The sequence below is a fragment of the Myxine glutinosa genome, chromosome 2 (assembly GCF_964187855.1).
Source record: "Myxine glutinosa chromosome 2, kmMyxGlut1.1, whole genome shotgun sequence".
NCBI classification, from domain to species: Eukaryota; Metazoa; Chordata; class Myxini; order Myxiniformes; family Myxinidae; genus Myxine; species Myxine glutinosa.
This window is the reverse complement of record NC_136262.1, coordinates 121,818,244-121,835,553: the sequence shown is the minus strand read 5'-3', so window position 1 is coordinate 121,835,553 and position 17,310 is coordinate 121,818,244. Positions and strand designations below refer to the sequence as shown.

Sequence of the window (17,310 nt, the reverse complement as noted above, 5' to 3'; positions counted from 1 at the left end):
AGTATATGTAACCATAAAACTTTAATCCCAATGTCGTGAATGGAAAGTTCATGGATTGAAGCGGTGCATGGTTCATGATCAATGATCTCAGCAGTGTACGGCACTAATATTAACAAGCATTCTGAGTATTGCGCTGCAATAATTGTCACCTACCGGCAGTCTGTCGTCCGGAAAACTGTTGGGGAAATTACCAAAGTTCAAAGTGCCATAACTTTGTCAAAAATGATTGAAACGTCATGAAGTTCGAACTTGATCTGTAACTTATCATGAGGAAACCATGTACCAAGTTTGAAATCATTAGCATTAAGAGTTTAGGGGAAAAAAAGTCCGGAAAACTTCTTTGCGTGACGGACTGACAGACGGAGGGACGGAGTGCAAACCTATAGTGATTACCTATATATACCTTATAGTGAAACCTATAGTGAAGTATAGTGAAACAACTAATAACCGAGGAGGTAGGGAATTAGCCTCGGTTTTTTAATGGTAATATCATTTTCGAAATAATGATAACGTCACGTTAATATTATAGTAAAGCTATACTCAAAGGCAAAAGTTATTGTGACACACAAACAACAAACAGAATCAGCGTTAAACTTTTACTGCCGCGAATGAAATGTTATCACATGGAAAGACAAATGTTTCAAGGTATGGTAACGATCAACAGTCCATAAGAACAGTGCACCTGGCATATGCAAATGAGCCACAACACAAGAGGGGGTTCACAAGCAAGTTCACACGGTCAGTAGCGAGTGTGTCCACCTTGTGCATTGATGCAGGCCTGGCACCTTCGCCTCATTGAGGCCACTAAACGTCGATGAAAGTCCTTGGGAAGATCATTCCATATCCGAGGAAGGATTTGGCGGAGTTCCTGCAGCGTTTTTGGAGGATTCGGATGACGTCGTAAGCGTCGCTCCATTTCATCCCAGACGTGTTCAATGGGTGACAAATCAGGGGATCTTGCAGGCCAGGGTAACACATTAACATTGTTCTGATTAAGGTACTGCTGTACAACTCGAGCAACGTGTGGTCTGGCGTTATCGTGTTGAAACGTCACTCTAGGGCCGTTCTGTTGCAAAAACGGTAAAGCGGCCATTTGCAAAATCTCGTCTCGGTACCTCACAGCATTCAAGTTCCCCTCAATCACAATCATTGGCATTCTTGCTGCAGCTGTTATCCCACCCCAGATCATAACGCCCCCACCTCCAAAACGATCCCCTTCCAGAACACATGGCCTGATGTAACGTTCACCTGTGCACCTGTAGACACGTGTCCTACCGTCAGCTCGGTGAAGCTGTGCCAAATGGTGTTTCTATGGACGTTGAATCGACGAGCAACATCACGCTGCGAGGTACCAGACTGAAGCATACCTATAGCTCTCCATCTGTCATTTTCCCCAAGGCGTGGCATGTCGAACTTGTTCCAGAACGATGAATAGAGGTGTTTTTCTGACTTCTGCACTTCTTAAGACTGCATTGAGTGGAAATGATAAGCGTCTGGTTGTCTGGCCTTTTAAAGTGAACATTGCTGGCCATTTTTCTCGAATATGTCATGCTTCTTGCAAATTTCGTGCAATTCGAACAACAACTGCTTGGTTGCGTTTCTTCGACCATTTTAACACACTCTTTCTCTGGTTCAAATCCAAAAATTCATTCACAAGATTACCAATGAAAAAATTCCATGTCACAATAACTTTTGCCTCTGAGTATATTATGTATATTAAATCTTGAAAAAAAAGGACTTGGGAATGGTCTGCAAGCAGCAAATTTAATTGGTCGATGTGACATAAAATGCCATCATATTTTGTCAAAGTACTGCTAAACGGAAGGTTTTTGAAAGTGCCAACAAGGCGGTTTGTGTTCTAGTTTTCAAGTATATAATTCAATTTAAATAAGATAAAGATTTTGAAGGGCGTAGAAAAAAAAACTTTCGGAAGTTTACCACCGTTGATGCAGCGTCTTTTACACCACCTTATTTAATACATTACATTTAATCATTCATGCCTGTTTGTGTCCATTATGACGTCCTGAAAAACATTACGTTTCCTGTTTGGAAGTATTTTTATTTATGGTTGACTGCCAGACAAGAAAAGGCAGATTAAAAATATTTTTTTAGGAACACTAATCCCTTCGTAGTGACTGCAAACTTACTGGAAGTTAAAATATATCAGTTATGTGTCCGTTATGTCATTACGTCTATGTTGTCATTATGTCTACGATGTCATTACGATGGCTGAGTCCACCGACCAACACTTTAATTTACAAGTACACCTGCTCACTACGGGAGTGGCAGGAAGGGTAATTCCTGTTTGGGGTATATACAGGCTTGGCATTCAATATGGCATTTTTTTTTGTGGGGGTGAACTTACTTTTCAAGATGACTTCGAACCAAAAGTTCATTGGAATTATGTTGAAATTATTCTAGATTTTGTTAATGTGACCTTTAAAAGAAACATAAACCACATTTGACATTTCGAAGCAAATAAATTGATCCTTGAAAGTGATGTAAACTGATATCGAACTCAATTCACGGACAGTACTGTGTTAAACTTCTGTACGTTTTCCAGAAGTATCTCTTTATTTTGCACATTAGCCAAAAAAAATTTCAACAAAAACAAAAGCTAAATTATGACTGGGATTACGGACAGTAAAATTACAGTTCAGTACTTCGTGTAACCCCCACGAGCATTCAGGAGAGCACGTACACGTCGAGGCATGCTGTTCATGAGATTTACCAAGGTTTGGACAGGAATCGCTTGCCATGCAGTGACAATAGCCGGCTGCAATTCACGCACAGAGATAGGCTGCTGGTCCAAGTTGTCGATTTGATGCGTTAATTCTGCCCACAAGTTCTCTATCGGATTCATATCCGGGGACATGGCAGGCCACTCCATATGCTCTACACCACGGTCAGCAAGAAAGTGTTGGATCATGCGAGCACGATGAGGCCGTGCATTGTCATCTTGGAAGACAAAGTTTCCTCGAAAGGCTGCACGAGCAAATGGAAGCAATGTTTCTTCCAGAATGACCCTGTACTTGAACTGGTTCAGGTTTCCATTCAGAACAACCAGGTCAGTTTTGCCCCCTGCATGAAAAGCAGCCCAAACGGTCACCCCACCACCTCCAGCCTGGACTTTGACACCTGACCTTGAGTGATGCCATACTGCCGAGCAATAGCACGCTGTTTCATGCCAGAATTTCGTAAAGCCACCACTCCATGACAAACAGCATTGTCAAGTTGACGGACCATCTCCAGAGGAAGCAGCAATAACTTTTGTAGACGTGCAGCAGTTGTTTTCCACTAATACAGAACGCAACAACCCTTATATACCCAATTGTGAAGCCAATCGTCAAATGTACCTGTCCTTACATTTTGTCACGCCACCTGTGATATAATCCTGTTATTGACTTCTTGCTGCGAAAGACAATCAGTGACATGGTTCTTTCAACAAAGACATCACCGAAGGGTAAAATAAACTCACCAGATTGATATACTGAGTTCAGAAAGTAAACCCGTCAAAAAAAAAAAAATCCATATTAAATGCCAAGTCTGTAGATTACAGTCGATCTATGGGCGGGTCTCCAGAACATTGGGTGTGTTCATTTACCAAGTTTCTTGCAGAGAGATCGCCAAGTGGTTTAAGCATTCGAGGAAGCACTCCATTCAAAACCGTTAAGGAACGGCTGGCTTGGCAAGCGCTAGCTAGCCGCTTGGTAAATGAGCACACCTCCAACCCTTGTGGGGTACATAGATTAGAGTAGATCTTCGCTCAGTTCTGTAAGTAAAACTTGCCTCACGGATGTTGGGATTCCTCCAAATTTCTTTGTTTCATGTATTAAGCAGCATTAACGACTGTTTGAAAAGCTAAACATATGTGTTTGTGGTTTATAATATTTTACAAGCCCGGCAACGCACTGTTAGACTTTTGCTCTTGTTTAAAGAGGGGTCTTTTGGGTCCTCAAGGTCTTTGGAGTCCTCATGGTCCTCGGTAAGATTTTCATTCAATTAATTATGCCTGCCAAACCATGTGACCAATTAATTTGCCTGGACACCCTGGTATCCCCAAGAGATGGGGAACAGATTTGTGAAGTTTCCACTCGATCTGTTCAGCCCTTTTAGAGAAGTGGTTTTTTAAAGGCTTATTCTTCAAAAAATCATAGCTCCCAAAGCATGTGACCTACAATGTCATGGCCGGAGACTTGTTCAAAAACAACAACTTCTGGCTGCCAGACTGTACGACCAATCATGTTGAAGTTTTAAATACTTATTCCCCTTGTGACGAGTACATTACTTTCGATCAATTAAGCGGTTCAAGAGATTTAAAAAAATGTTTAAGATTCCCCTTCAATTAATTAATAGCTGCCAAACCATGTGACCTATCGCTTATTCTAGAACACAATGGTAAACTCAAAGGCATGGGGAACATATCCTCTGCCTTGCAGGCAGAAGTACCTGAATAATGGTAGCCTAAATATAATTGAGAGGTAGAAGAAGCTAGATGGTGCCGTGTCTGTCTGTGTTTCATGCTATAACTTGAGAACGGAAATGATGTTTCAATGAAACCAGCAATGGACTCGGGGAACTCCCAGGAACACACATGACCAAAAAAAAAGATAAATAAAGGAGATGACGACATAAAAACGGCCGTTTTTAGTGTTTCGGGCTATAACATGAGAACGGACAAAAATATTTCAGTGAAACCAACGAAGGTGGATTGAAGGAGCTGCCAGGAAGGGTTGTGATGCAAAAATATATATATATTGAACAAGCGTTACGCCTAGGTCCCCCGTCGGTTAAGTGATGTGAGTTGACAAAATGGAAGACGCAGAAAACATGCTATGATATGATATTTCGCTCACAAGGTTCAGACATACATGGAGGCGGCCTTCTTGGATTTTGACGTGGCGACCCAATATTCAATAGCCTTCTTCCTTGTGCCGAGATACACCCAAACACCAGATTAGAAGTTGGTACTTTGCTTATTTTTCAAGATATTTCACTCACAAGGTCGACATATATATGGTGGCGGCCATCTTGGATTTTGACGTGGCGACCCAATTATAAACAGCCTTCTTCCTTGGGCCTAGATACACCCACACACCAGATTAGAAGTTGGTACTTCGCTTATTTTTCAAGATATTTTGCTCAAAAGGTTCAGACATATATATGGTGGCGGCCATCTTGGATTTTGACGTGGCGACCCAATTTTCAATAGCGTTCTTCCTTATGCCGAGATACACCCACACACCAGATTAGAAGTTGGTACTTCGCTTATTTTTCGAGATATTTCGCTCACAAGGTTCAGACATATATATGGTGGTGGCCATCTTGGATTTTGACGTGGCGACCCAATTTCCAATAGCTTTCTTCCTTATGCCGAGATACACCCACACACCAAATTAGAAGTTGGTACTTCGCTTATTTTTCAAGATATTCATCTCACAAGGTTCAGACATACATGGCGGCGGCCATCTTGGATTTTGACGTGGCGACCCAATTTCCAATAGCGTTCTTCCTGATGCCGAGATACACCCACACACCAAATTATAAGTTGGTACTTCGCCTATTTTTCAAGATATTCATCTCACAAGGTTCAGACATACATGGCGGCGGCCATGTTGGATTTTGACGTGGCGACCCAATTTTAAACAGCGTTCTTGTTTGTGCCTAGATACACCCACACGCCAGATTAGAAGTTGGTACTTCGCTTATTTTTCAAGATATTTCGCTCACAAGGTTCAGACATATATATGGTGGCGGCCATCTTGGATTTTGACATGGCGACCCAATTTTCAACAGCGTTCTTCCTTTTGCCGAGATACAGCCACACACCAAATTAGAAGTTGGTACTTCGCTTATTTTTCGAGATATTTCGCTCTCAAGGTTCAGACATATATATGGTGGTGGCCATCTTGGATTTTGACATGGCGACCCAATTTTAAACAGCGTTCTTCCTTGTGCTGAGATACACCCACACACCAGATTAGAAGTTGGTACTTCGCTTATTTTTCAAGATATTCATCTCAAGGTTCAGACATACATGGCGGCGGCCATCTTGGATTTTGACGTAGCGACCCAATTTTCAATAGAGTTCTTCCTTATGCCTAGATACACCCACACACCAGATTATAAGTTGGTACTTCGCTTATTTTTCAAGATATTCATCTCACAAGGTTCAGACGTACATGGCATCAGACATACATGGCGGTGGCCATCTTGGATTTTGACGTGGGTTGCACCAACACACCAAATTCGAATGCGGTCCTTCGCTTATGCACGCCCGCACACACGCACGCACGGACGGACGGACGGACGGACACACGGACGGAGGGGAAAACCATAGTCCCCCTTTCGCTCCGCTGTGCGACGGGGGACAAAAAAAACAAAAAAAAGATTGCTGACTGTAGATGTACTAGTGGGGTCACCAGTGGGAATACCACGGGCATGCACGTGTGTGACATTTGGACATCTTGAGTTTGATGCCACACATTAAGTTTTACAAACTGATTGTTGGCAATTTATCAGATCCACAAATGATGTCATCTACACAATGTATTTACTTCTGATAACATGTGAATGCATATGCGTGCACATGGGAAATACAGTATGAAATGTGTGATTACATCTCATGTAAAATGTGACTTCAAGTGCTCAAACCCTCTCCCTCCCACATCACGCACACTGCACCAGGGAGTGTATCCCCACAGGGGAGTGGGTCACACGCACACACGGGGTAGTGTGTCACACACACTGGGGCGGGGGGGGGGAGGGAGTGGCACACACACACACACACACACACACACACACACACACACACACACACACACACACACACACACACACACACACACACACACACTCTCTGCAATTGGCCATCTGTAGCTTTGCCCCTCTCCCAACATTGTTGACTACGTATAAGTTAAACATTAAATCGTGACGATGGAACCGTCCCCGACGAGAATTCTTCATAAATCTCGGCAATTTCCTGTCTGTGTACTTGGGCGGTGTAAGATATATCGTGCCGCAAAAAGCCGCGATTATTTAATATATTTCGGCAATTTGCCGTCTGTTGGCGATAAGTGAACGAAGCTTCGCCCCTCTCCCCACATTATTGTGATGACGTATAAATTAAATATTTCATCGTAATGACTATCAAATGGAAAATTCCGCCACTACCTTTTAATATATCTCGCCATTTTCCCGTCTGTTATTTTAGGCGGTGTATGACAGACCGTGCCGCGTTTTTTTATATATATATCTTGGCAATTTCTCGTGTGTGCATGAATGTTCTCAATTATGCTGGCACCGAGTCGAAAAACATCGATAAAAATGAAATCAGATAGCGAGTTATAGTGGAGATAAAGGCGTGAGAGTGTCGATGGCCTTTATGTTATAGGCCTTTGAAAATGCATTTCGTTCTTTAAACTGAAACTTTCATCGGATTTTATTCCCGTTTTTTTTTTTAACCGAGTCTAAAACCATGTTAGCGACTGTGAAAAATGAAATGAGACATCAAATTTGAGTTGAAATAAAACTGAGAGAGAGCAAGACACCACGAGCCTAAAAAAACAGGCCTCAAAGCTATGCGAGTAAATAAAATGGTGGATATTTGTTTTTGAAGCCTCTTCCAGAATGGGTGGAGCTACTCTCTCAACGGAGGAATCCACACCCCCGGACAGACGTTCGACAGACAGAATCACCGACGGAGAATATAATATAGATTTAACTTAAAGTTTTGGGGTTAAATCCAGGATGTCTGCCAAACCACATGGACCTAAGACATCAAAAATTTGCACTCTGCCTGAGTTTAGAGGGGATTTACACGTGTGTGAGGTTTCATGTTGATTGGTAAAGTTCGTTTTTCTATCCACGATGGCTGCCAAACCACGTGATCTATGGCGTCACCACTTCCACACTACATGCAGTAATGGTGTAAGATGACACTTGTAGAATTTTGCATCGCTGGAGTAAGCAGCTTCAGATAAATAATTATTTAATATAATTTCCTTCAAATCCAATATGGCTGCCAGACCACATGACCGATGACATCATAATTATAATTAAAATTTCTGCAGGAGTCACTCCTTAGTGAAACTTCCCTGTCAATCAAAACAACGATTGCAGAGAAAATGATTTTTAATGGGAATAAACCCGAAAAATTGCAGTGGAAGAATGAATAAGTCACATGGCTGGAGAAGCTGTTGTATAAAGTTTCTTCTTCTTCACACTATAACAACTTCTGGCTGCCAGACTGTACGACCAATCATGTTGAAATCAAAGCAGGTTTGTAACAATCAATCATTTTAAACACATATTCCCCTTGATGACTCATACATCACGATGAAGTTTCACATCAATCAATGAAGCTGTTCAAGAGACAATTTTTTTTCAGATTTCTGTTCAATTAACAATGGCTGCCAAACCCTTTGACTTATCGCTTATTCGAGAACACCATGGTATACTCAACGCATGGGGAACATACCAGTGAAGTTTCCATTCGATCTGTGCAGACATTCTGGAGGAATGGTTTTTTAAAGATTTATTCTTCAAAAATTAATAGCTCCCAAACCATGCGTCTTAAGATGCCATGGTCTGGGAACTTTTTTGTTCGTCATGGGTATGCGATCATGCCTCTAAAGTTTTACCTCGATCTGTTCAGCTGTTTTGGAGAAAAATAATTTTAGCTGTTTTTCAGGGGAAAATATGGCGGCCGAACCACGTGACCGATGACATCATATTTTTTAAAATTTCCAGACCGATTGATTCTTAGATCATGCTCAAATAATTTCATATTCATGGGATCAAGCATTCTACTTGTCAAATTATGATGTCATAATGGAGGCATTTATGACATCATCATGAATATACGTATGTTGGTCCCAATGAAGAGTTTTTTTTACAATGAGCCATGATTCCATTTTTTCCATTGAGCGGTTTCAGACAGAGAGGGGCAAACTTTTTGTTTTTTTCCCAAGATGGTGACCATACCACGAAACGTACGACGTCATAATTAGCATTACAAAATCCGCCACGAAGAGCCGCTCATTTGGTGAAGATTTCGTGTCAATCAAACCAACGGCTGCAGAGAACATAAATGTTTAAGGTTTCGGACCCACTAAATCACGGCGGAAGAATAATAATAATAATCTGAACAGAAACAACAGGGTTTCCTCCACCTTACCCTAATTAAACGAGAACGGCACTCGTAGAGTGCATTGTCTCACCTCACTCGTTCATTCTGAAGAAAAATACATTTGTTAACTGAACACGCTACGATTATGTTACACTGCTAATATGGCCCATATACCCCTATCATCCATGCACCCTATCCTGTCAGTTTCTTGGAATGGGTTATGAACATCAAATTTAATTCTTCACTCACATCGGGTCATAAATCAAATATACATAGTTTAAAATTTTTGGGATAAATATTTCAATTCAACCAATTATGGCTGGATTCAAATTTCACAGATGCCAAGTTTTTTGTTTTTTTTTGTATACAGAATCGAGGTTTGTGTAAGAGCGAACACATTGAACATGAAAACAGTTCATTTATTTAATTGTGTTTCTCCACCCTCAATGGTGTTTGTAATAGCAGACGGATTTGTCCCTCCATTGGAGGAGGACTCTCTCGTGAGCAGGCTGTTAGTGCTCCTATGGTTGGCAGCGAGTGCCGAGGAAGCATTGACAGAAAGAGAATGACATGTTCTATGTGTGGGAAAATTACATGCGAGGTCAGGATGGCCCAGATAGCTCAGATGGCATAGCACTGGTACGGTTCACCAGATGACCTGCGTTCGATTCCTGCTCTGGTGGTGTAATTTTCCCACATATGTATATATATATACATATATACATATATACATATATACATATATATATACATATATATACATATACATATATATACATACATATATATACATATATATATATACATATATATATATATATATATACATATATATATACACATATATATATATACATATATACATATACATATATATATATATATATATACATATATATATACATATATACATATATATATATATATATATACATATATATATACATATATATATATATATATATATACATATATACATATATATATATATATATATACATATATACATATATACATATATATATATATATATATATACATATATATATATATATATATATACATATATATATATATATATATACATATATACATATATATATATATATATATATATATATATATATATACATATATACATATATATATATATATATATATATATACATATATACATATATATATATATATATATATATATATATATATATATATATATATATATCTATATATATATATATATATATATATATATATATATATATACATATATATATACATATATACATATATACATATATATATACATATATACATATATATATACATATATATACATATATATATATATATATATATACATATAATGTATATGTATACATATATATACACATATATATATATTATGGTGGAGCTTTAAAAAATTTCAAAAACTACATTTTTATTTTTGAAAGTCTTACCCCCTCAATCTGTTCCATGTAATATAGAAACACTGTATAAAAAGTTTGAGCACTAAACTATTATGTTTAGGGGTAGCTCAAGGGCCGCAAAGATTATGAAAATTATAAAAATTCAACGAATTACGAGTATATCAGACTATATCTTAATTTATTTTAAACAACACACTTGCACAGTATTTATTTTTGAACACGTTAATAGTGAATTCTTTGTTCAGTTTCTGACAGAGTTCATCGTATCAGTCTGACAATGTCCAGCAAACCCCAAATTTATTATTTTCATGGCATCCCGGACAGTGTATGTTTTCTGCTATCAGGGTACATTCTGCGATGGTCCTCGACAACTTGCAGCAGGAATTGCAGCTGAGTTTCATCGCGGGTTATCAACCCACTGTACTCCTGAATGAGTGCCACTCCACGTTCAGCGTAGTCATTGACAACATTTAGAGAGTTGACTGTTTCTGCAGCCTGCTTGTAGTCGTCTCTGTCATCCCACAAGTCCGGATCAACCGCGAGAAATCCATCTGGAAGTTCCATCATTCGCAGAAGTTTCATTGACCTTGCTGTGACGAAATCTTCCAAGTTCTTGTCCTTGAATGAATCAAGAGCAACAGTGATTCGCTTGGAATGATCCTGATCTTGGTCTTCTTCATCTTCATGGCACTCACCATCAGTCTCTTGGTTGCCGAACTGACCCGACTGTCGAAGAAAGCCAAGCTAACAAGTTCCTGTGACAAGTACCACACGTGATTGGAAAACTTGCGTGATGTTGACTTTGAGATGGCTGGATGGATTGATGAGTATTCAAGCAGTGACTTCAGCAGCAGCAGGTCACTGTAAGGAGCACCTGATGCTTGAGGTGCAGAGATCCAGGCTGTCAGGTAGACACGTACTGTGAATACACACACATCACGTAATCCTCTCTTTTCTGCAGGAGTCAGTTTGAATTGAGCCTTGAACATCCAGATCTTGAGACAGTATATTACTTTGGACATCCAGCGGGCGTGGTGCATTGCTCCGGGTGACATGAATCGCACTCCTCTGGCAGGAGCAGCACCGAGAAAGACAATCACAAGTTCCAATAATTCTTTATAATCATCTCTCGGCTGACTCTGTTCAAGATGCTTGTTGGCATAATCGATAGTGCCTTGCTTTATGTCTTCCACTAGACTTGCCACATCATCAGCTGCAATCCCTGGTTCATACTTGGCCGTGTCTATGAATCCCCAGTATTCCTGGAAGCGTTTGAAGAGTGGAACCTCGGGAGAAGATTTGGCTCCCAATCCCATACACACTTGGAACACTGCACCAATTATCAATTCCATAATGTGATGCCTGCAAGCTAGTGACAAGAGCTCCTTCTCAAGCTTCTGCTCTAGGAGGACACAGGTACCAGCGATCCGACCAGTGTTTGAGCTGGTCGTGTCAAAACACATAGCTCGGATGCTGTCGGCTACGCCCCAGTCTTCAATGGCTCCAAAGACAGCAGCAGCCTGAGCCTCGCCTGTTCCAGATGGAAGCTTGGCAACTGTGAGTAGCTGAGAAACTCCTTTCCCTGAAACCAATACTGGCAGGCGATCAACCTTCTCTTTTCCAATTAGATCAAGGATCAGTTTGCCGTCCCAGTGAACAACAAGGGGAACGTTACCCTGAAACTCCGCCTTTATATTTGCAGATCTCTGGACTCGGTGTTGTACTCTTTGTCGGCGAATTGAGTCTCTGTTTAGAGCAAGTTCATCAATGTTCTGTCCCAAGCTTTTGGCAGTTTCTGCTATAACAAAAACGGCTTTGCGGTCTGACACTTTTGTGCGAGCTAGAGCAGCTGCGAGTTTTTCAGTAACGACAGTTTTTCGCCCCCTCTTTCTTTTTTGTGTCTGAAATGTGATGCCTCCAGCAGCTCCCTCACTTGCATTGTCCCCAGTTTCCATCTTTTCACTATCTTCTGCTGAGCTGTTTTCAGATTCAGAACCAGATGAAATCAGTTCAGCTGTAGAAGCTGCTAACTGTTTCATTTGCTCCATTCGCTGTCGCCTGGCAAGCATTTCCTCCTCTCTTTTGGACGCCGTTTTCTCCTTCGCAGCAAGCCTTACATCTACTCCAGCCAGCGACCCCCTTCTTCCCTTTTCTCGCTGGGCTAACAAGAAATCCTTGTCTTCTTGTAATACTGACGTATTGGTCAGAGCATCAGCGTGAGCGACATCAAAAAGGTCTTCAAGCCTGGAAACAAAAGCCGACTCTCTCGCGAGTTGAGTTGGTGACGTTCGCGCTTTGTTCTTTTTCAGAAGACGCCATTCTTCAAATGTCTGCTCAAGCTTGGTTTGGCAGTTTTGATGAGCTCTCATCGGGATTCTAGCTTTCTTCCAAAAGTTAGCTATTTCCGTGATGGTAACATCCGACGTTTGTCTTACGGTCTCCTTCAGATCGAGATGGTGATGTAGGAAGAATCCAAGAGCCATACGCAATGATGGCAACTTGCTGCCACTTAATTCAGTCACAGAGTCACCAAGGAGATACAACTTGGTTTGAGATCTTGTTGCTTTTTCCACAGATGACATTTTCAATCAGATATGAATCTGAAAGAAATAGAACATAGCATTAAGAAATTAAGAATCAAGAAAATTCAAACAGTTCTATTAATAACTGAGCAGTGAGCACAATGCCTCAAACAATTACACAAACATACTGCTGCAACAGTGTTGCAGCTGTTGCTTAGTCAGCATAGTCAGTCCATTGAGTCCAAACAGTAAACAAGTCTGAACATGTCTGGAATATAAATTCATGGAAAATTTGCATTATCAATTTATCAGCAAAACAATGGGATTCGGATGATTGGTTGGATAATAGATATGAACCAGTTGAACCACAATGATTATGCTTCTATAATCTGTGATAATATTACACCATGTTTATACACCCATTGTGTCTGTGATTATCTGCAAAGCCTGTGATAACTTCGTTTTTATTTTCAAATAGTGTTCTGTGATACACCTATGTACAGTGTTTACTTTCAGATACTATGGTGATAAGCATTCGCAGGTCAGCGCTACATCTCATTTTAGCATTTATTGTCTAGCAGACTCTAGCTCAACGAACATTTTACTCTTTTATTATAACAGATATTGTGTATGTACAATGTACATATTACTACTGTAATTATTTATTTAATTGAGCACAGAGTTTTATAACTTAAAGGTTTTATCTGTGTTCCCAGTAATTAATTTTACCACAATGATTGCATGTTGTGTGTATGATGATAGGAGAGAGTGTCAATTTACTTAGTAGTTAAAATTGGGTTCTTAATTTATCAACAGAATTAATCTATTATCAGTAGTATGCGAAATAAAAGGGCGGCCGCAGCTTTGGGGTATCAGAAACTTTACCATCATTGAGCTACCCCTAAATATTGTTCAATTGTGCTCATATTTTGCCTGTATTTTTATTTCATATATAGGAACAAATTGAGAGGGTAAGAAGATCATATTTCAAAAGTTCAAAAATAAGCTCCACCCTGATATATATATACATATATACATACATATATATATACATATATATATACATACATATATATATACATACATATATATATACATACATATATATATACATATATATATATACATATATATATATATATATACATATATATATATATATATACATATATATATACATATATATATATATATATACATATATATATACATATATATACATATATACTGTTGTGGATATGAGAATGTTTTTTTATTTTGTTGTTGTGGTAAAATGTTGTTGTAAAAGGTTGTTGTAAAATATCACCCCTCCTCCCTCCGTTTGTGGTTGTATAAAGGTCAAAGGGCGTTTCCGTAGTTAGTCCATAAAACATACATGCAGGACACGATATATCCTTTCTTTTGACAGTTATATCCTTATTATGTGTATTAGCGTAAGGCTGTGTCTTCCATTAATTGAAATACTCCATTGCACCAGTGAAAGAGAATGGATCCCCTTTCCTTCCCATCCCCAAAATCTCCATCCCATATTACATCCCCTCTCGTCATTGCCGAGCCTCGATTGCCCATATTACATCCCCTCTCGTCATTGCCGAGCCTCGATTGCCCATATTACCTCCCCTCCAATAACCGCCATTGACCACGAGGCTCGAGTCAGGGAAGAAAGGCGTGTCTCCACCTCGTCATAGAGGGGGAGGAGTGAACCAGCCCCGCTCGACCAACCATGAGCCAGGGGTTCGGCTAGAGAGGGCGGAGGAAGAGCGATCGGGGAGGGTCGCAAAGGTTGAGGGGCGGGGGCCTATATAACCCAAGGCAGGGCGTGTCCAAGAGGAGAGATGCGTTTTTACAGAGGAGAGCAGAAGACAGAAAGGCCTGGAGTTGGACTTTGAGTTGGTCTGAGTTGGTTGGGAGTCGGTCGTCAAGTGCAGAGTGGTGAAGAGTCAGTCAGTAGAGGTGGTGGTCAAGTGGTTGCGTTGGTTGCGGTGAGGAGTCGGTGGTAAAGAGTGAGGGACCAAGAAAGAAAGAGAAAGAGTCCTGAAGCACGAGAGGAAGTTGTTGGACTGGGTGGGACTAAGGAAGGAGAGAGAACCCGTCACACCAAGCCCCCAAGCTCCGCGTTGGCTCCACCAAGCTCCGCGTTGGCTCCACCAAGCGTTCAGCTCCACCAAGCTCCGCGTTGGCTCCACCAAGCGTTCAGCTCCACCAAGCTCCGCGTTGGCTCCACCAAGCGTTCAGCTCCACCAAGCTCCGCGTTGGCTCCACCAAGCGTTCAGCTCCACCAAGCTCCGCGTTGGCTCCACCAAGCGTTCAGCTCCACCAAGCTCCGCGTTGGCTCCACCAAGCGTTCAGCTCCACCAAGCTCCGCGTTGGCTCCACCAAGCGTTCACCTCCAGCCATCCACCTCCTGCAATTCCCCGTGTGAGTCGTCTTTTGTTTGTTCTGTCCTGGGTTAATTAAGTCTGTATAAGCTAGTATTTTCCCTGTGTCACCTGCGTCTTATGTGTTGTAAATAAACCTTGATTGCTTTCTTTTTGCTTGTGTGTAAATAGCCAATAAATTCAGTCGTATTTCCAAACCTTTCTTTGCCTTCTTTTTCCTCTTTGCATTCGTCGCCTTTGTCTTTTCCCCATTGGGCAGCTACGGTGCGATACGGCCAAAGTTCGGGTGGAATCGGGTGAGTTTTGTTAGGTCGCGGTCTTACACCACCGCTCGGTCTATAACATCTAACCGCGATCTATAACAATTGGTAGTCAGGAGATGGGATTCGAACCTGGGACTAAATTTATTTAGCCCAAATTTTGGACACCAATTGTGTTAGTACTATAACAATTGGTGTCTGGGAGTGGAATTCGGGGCCCGAACAAAATTTTTAAAACATCTAGGAAAAATTTTGGTCAAAATTACGAGCTGCCGAAATTTGTTTTTTTTTTAAAGCAAAACCCGAATTTTGAAATCGCGCCATGGCTGTTCAAGGCGACGGGATGCCGGTGGGAGAGATAGACGGGGTAGAATCGACCCAGGACCTCGGGGAAATGTATGTGGAGGAAAGGGTGGAGGAGAGTAAAGAAGGTGTGGTTGAGGGGGTATCAGGTGCACAAAATGGTGCTCTCGCGCACGTGGTTAAAGCGGCACCAAATTTTGCCGCGCCCGTGACCGTACCACTACCAGCGGGCTTTGATGTGGGGGACTTCATGGCGCAATTCACCGAGATGCTGAGAATAGAGGGGGAGAGATTGAGTAATAAAATTGAAGCAATAACCAACAGAATGGGTGACCGCATGCAAAAATGTGGAGAGACCATGGATCGCATGGTGGGCGAAAGGGTCCCAGGGGTGCACAAGGAAGTAACGCGGGTCGAGAAGCGCTGGTTGAGCGAAGCGGAGGAAAGCACGGGTACAATGACGGGGGTAGAAATCGCGACACGGGGTTTTGAAAAGCCGGCGACCGATGAGGTAGAGGGAATTTTATTAAAGCCAACGGTCGCCGAGGAGAATAAAGAAAAAGCAGAAGTGGGCATTGAAATTGAAGAGATGACGGAGGTAACCCGGGAATTGCAGGGAGAAATGGATTATGTACAAAGTCCCTGCTCACATCACGATGCTGTGCTTAACCCGAATGGAAGTTTGCAGGTTCGCATGGAGAAAAGGATCCCCCAGGTGAGTCGTGCTGTATATTGTGCGGGTAGATTTTGCAGGAGGATGTTTAGCGACAAAAGAATTTTCGCGCGCTTGGGATCGAGGAAGCACCCGGGCGTTGGTGAAGAGTCCCGTGTGAGTGGAAATGGCACGCGTGTGAGGAAAAAGTGTGCGTCGGCGAGTGGGTGTGTTATAAAGTGTGGGAGTGAAACCGAGTGCGAGCGAGAATGCACGTCGGTGTGTACGGGGTGTGACACAGGGAGTGAGAGCAATACGGAGTGCACGCCCATGGTGAGTGTTACGGAGGACGTAACGGAGGAGAGGTGTGGACCGAAGTGTGCGCAAGAGGTGTGGTGTGTAACAGAGAGAGCGTTGGTGGAATGTACGGACGGCGTTGGAACGCCAGGTTTTGTGAGGGTGAAAGGGGTAGCGTATGCTTGTAAGCATGCAAGTGAAGCGTCGATGGTAACCGGTTTAGTGGTTAGAGCGACGGATAGCCGATGCGAGCACTCGGTGCGAGGGGTGCTTGGTTGGGTGCGAGGCCCGGCGTCGATCGAAGCTGCGTCGTTTCTCTTCGAAGCGTCGTTGCCGAT

General features: G+C 41.5%; 1 protein-coding gene across 4 annotated transcripts in view; it reads right to left on the bottom strand.

Moving 5' to 3' along the window:
• LOC137421311 (ran-binding protein 3) overlaps nt 1–17,310 on the bottom strand; it is a 96,402-nt gene that overhangs the window by 44,329 nt on the left and 34,763 nt on the right. The gene's annotated exons all lie outside the window — the stretch shown is intronic.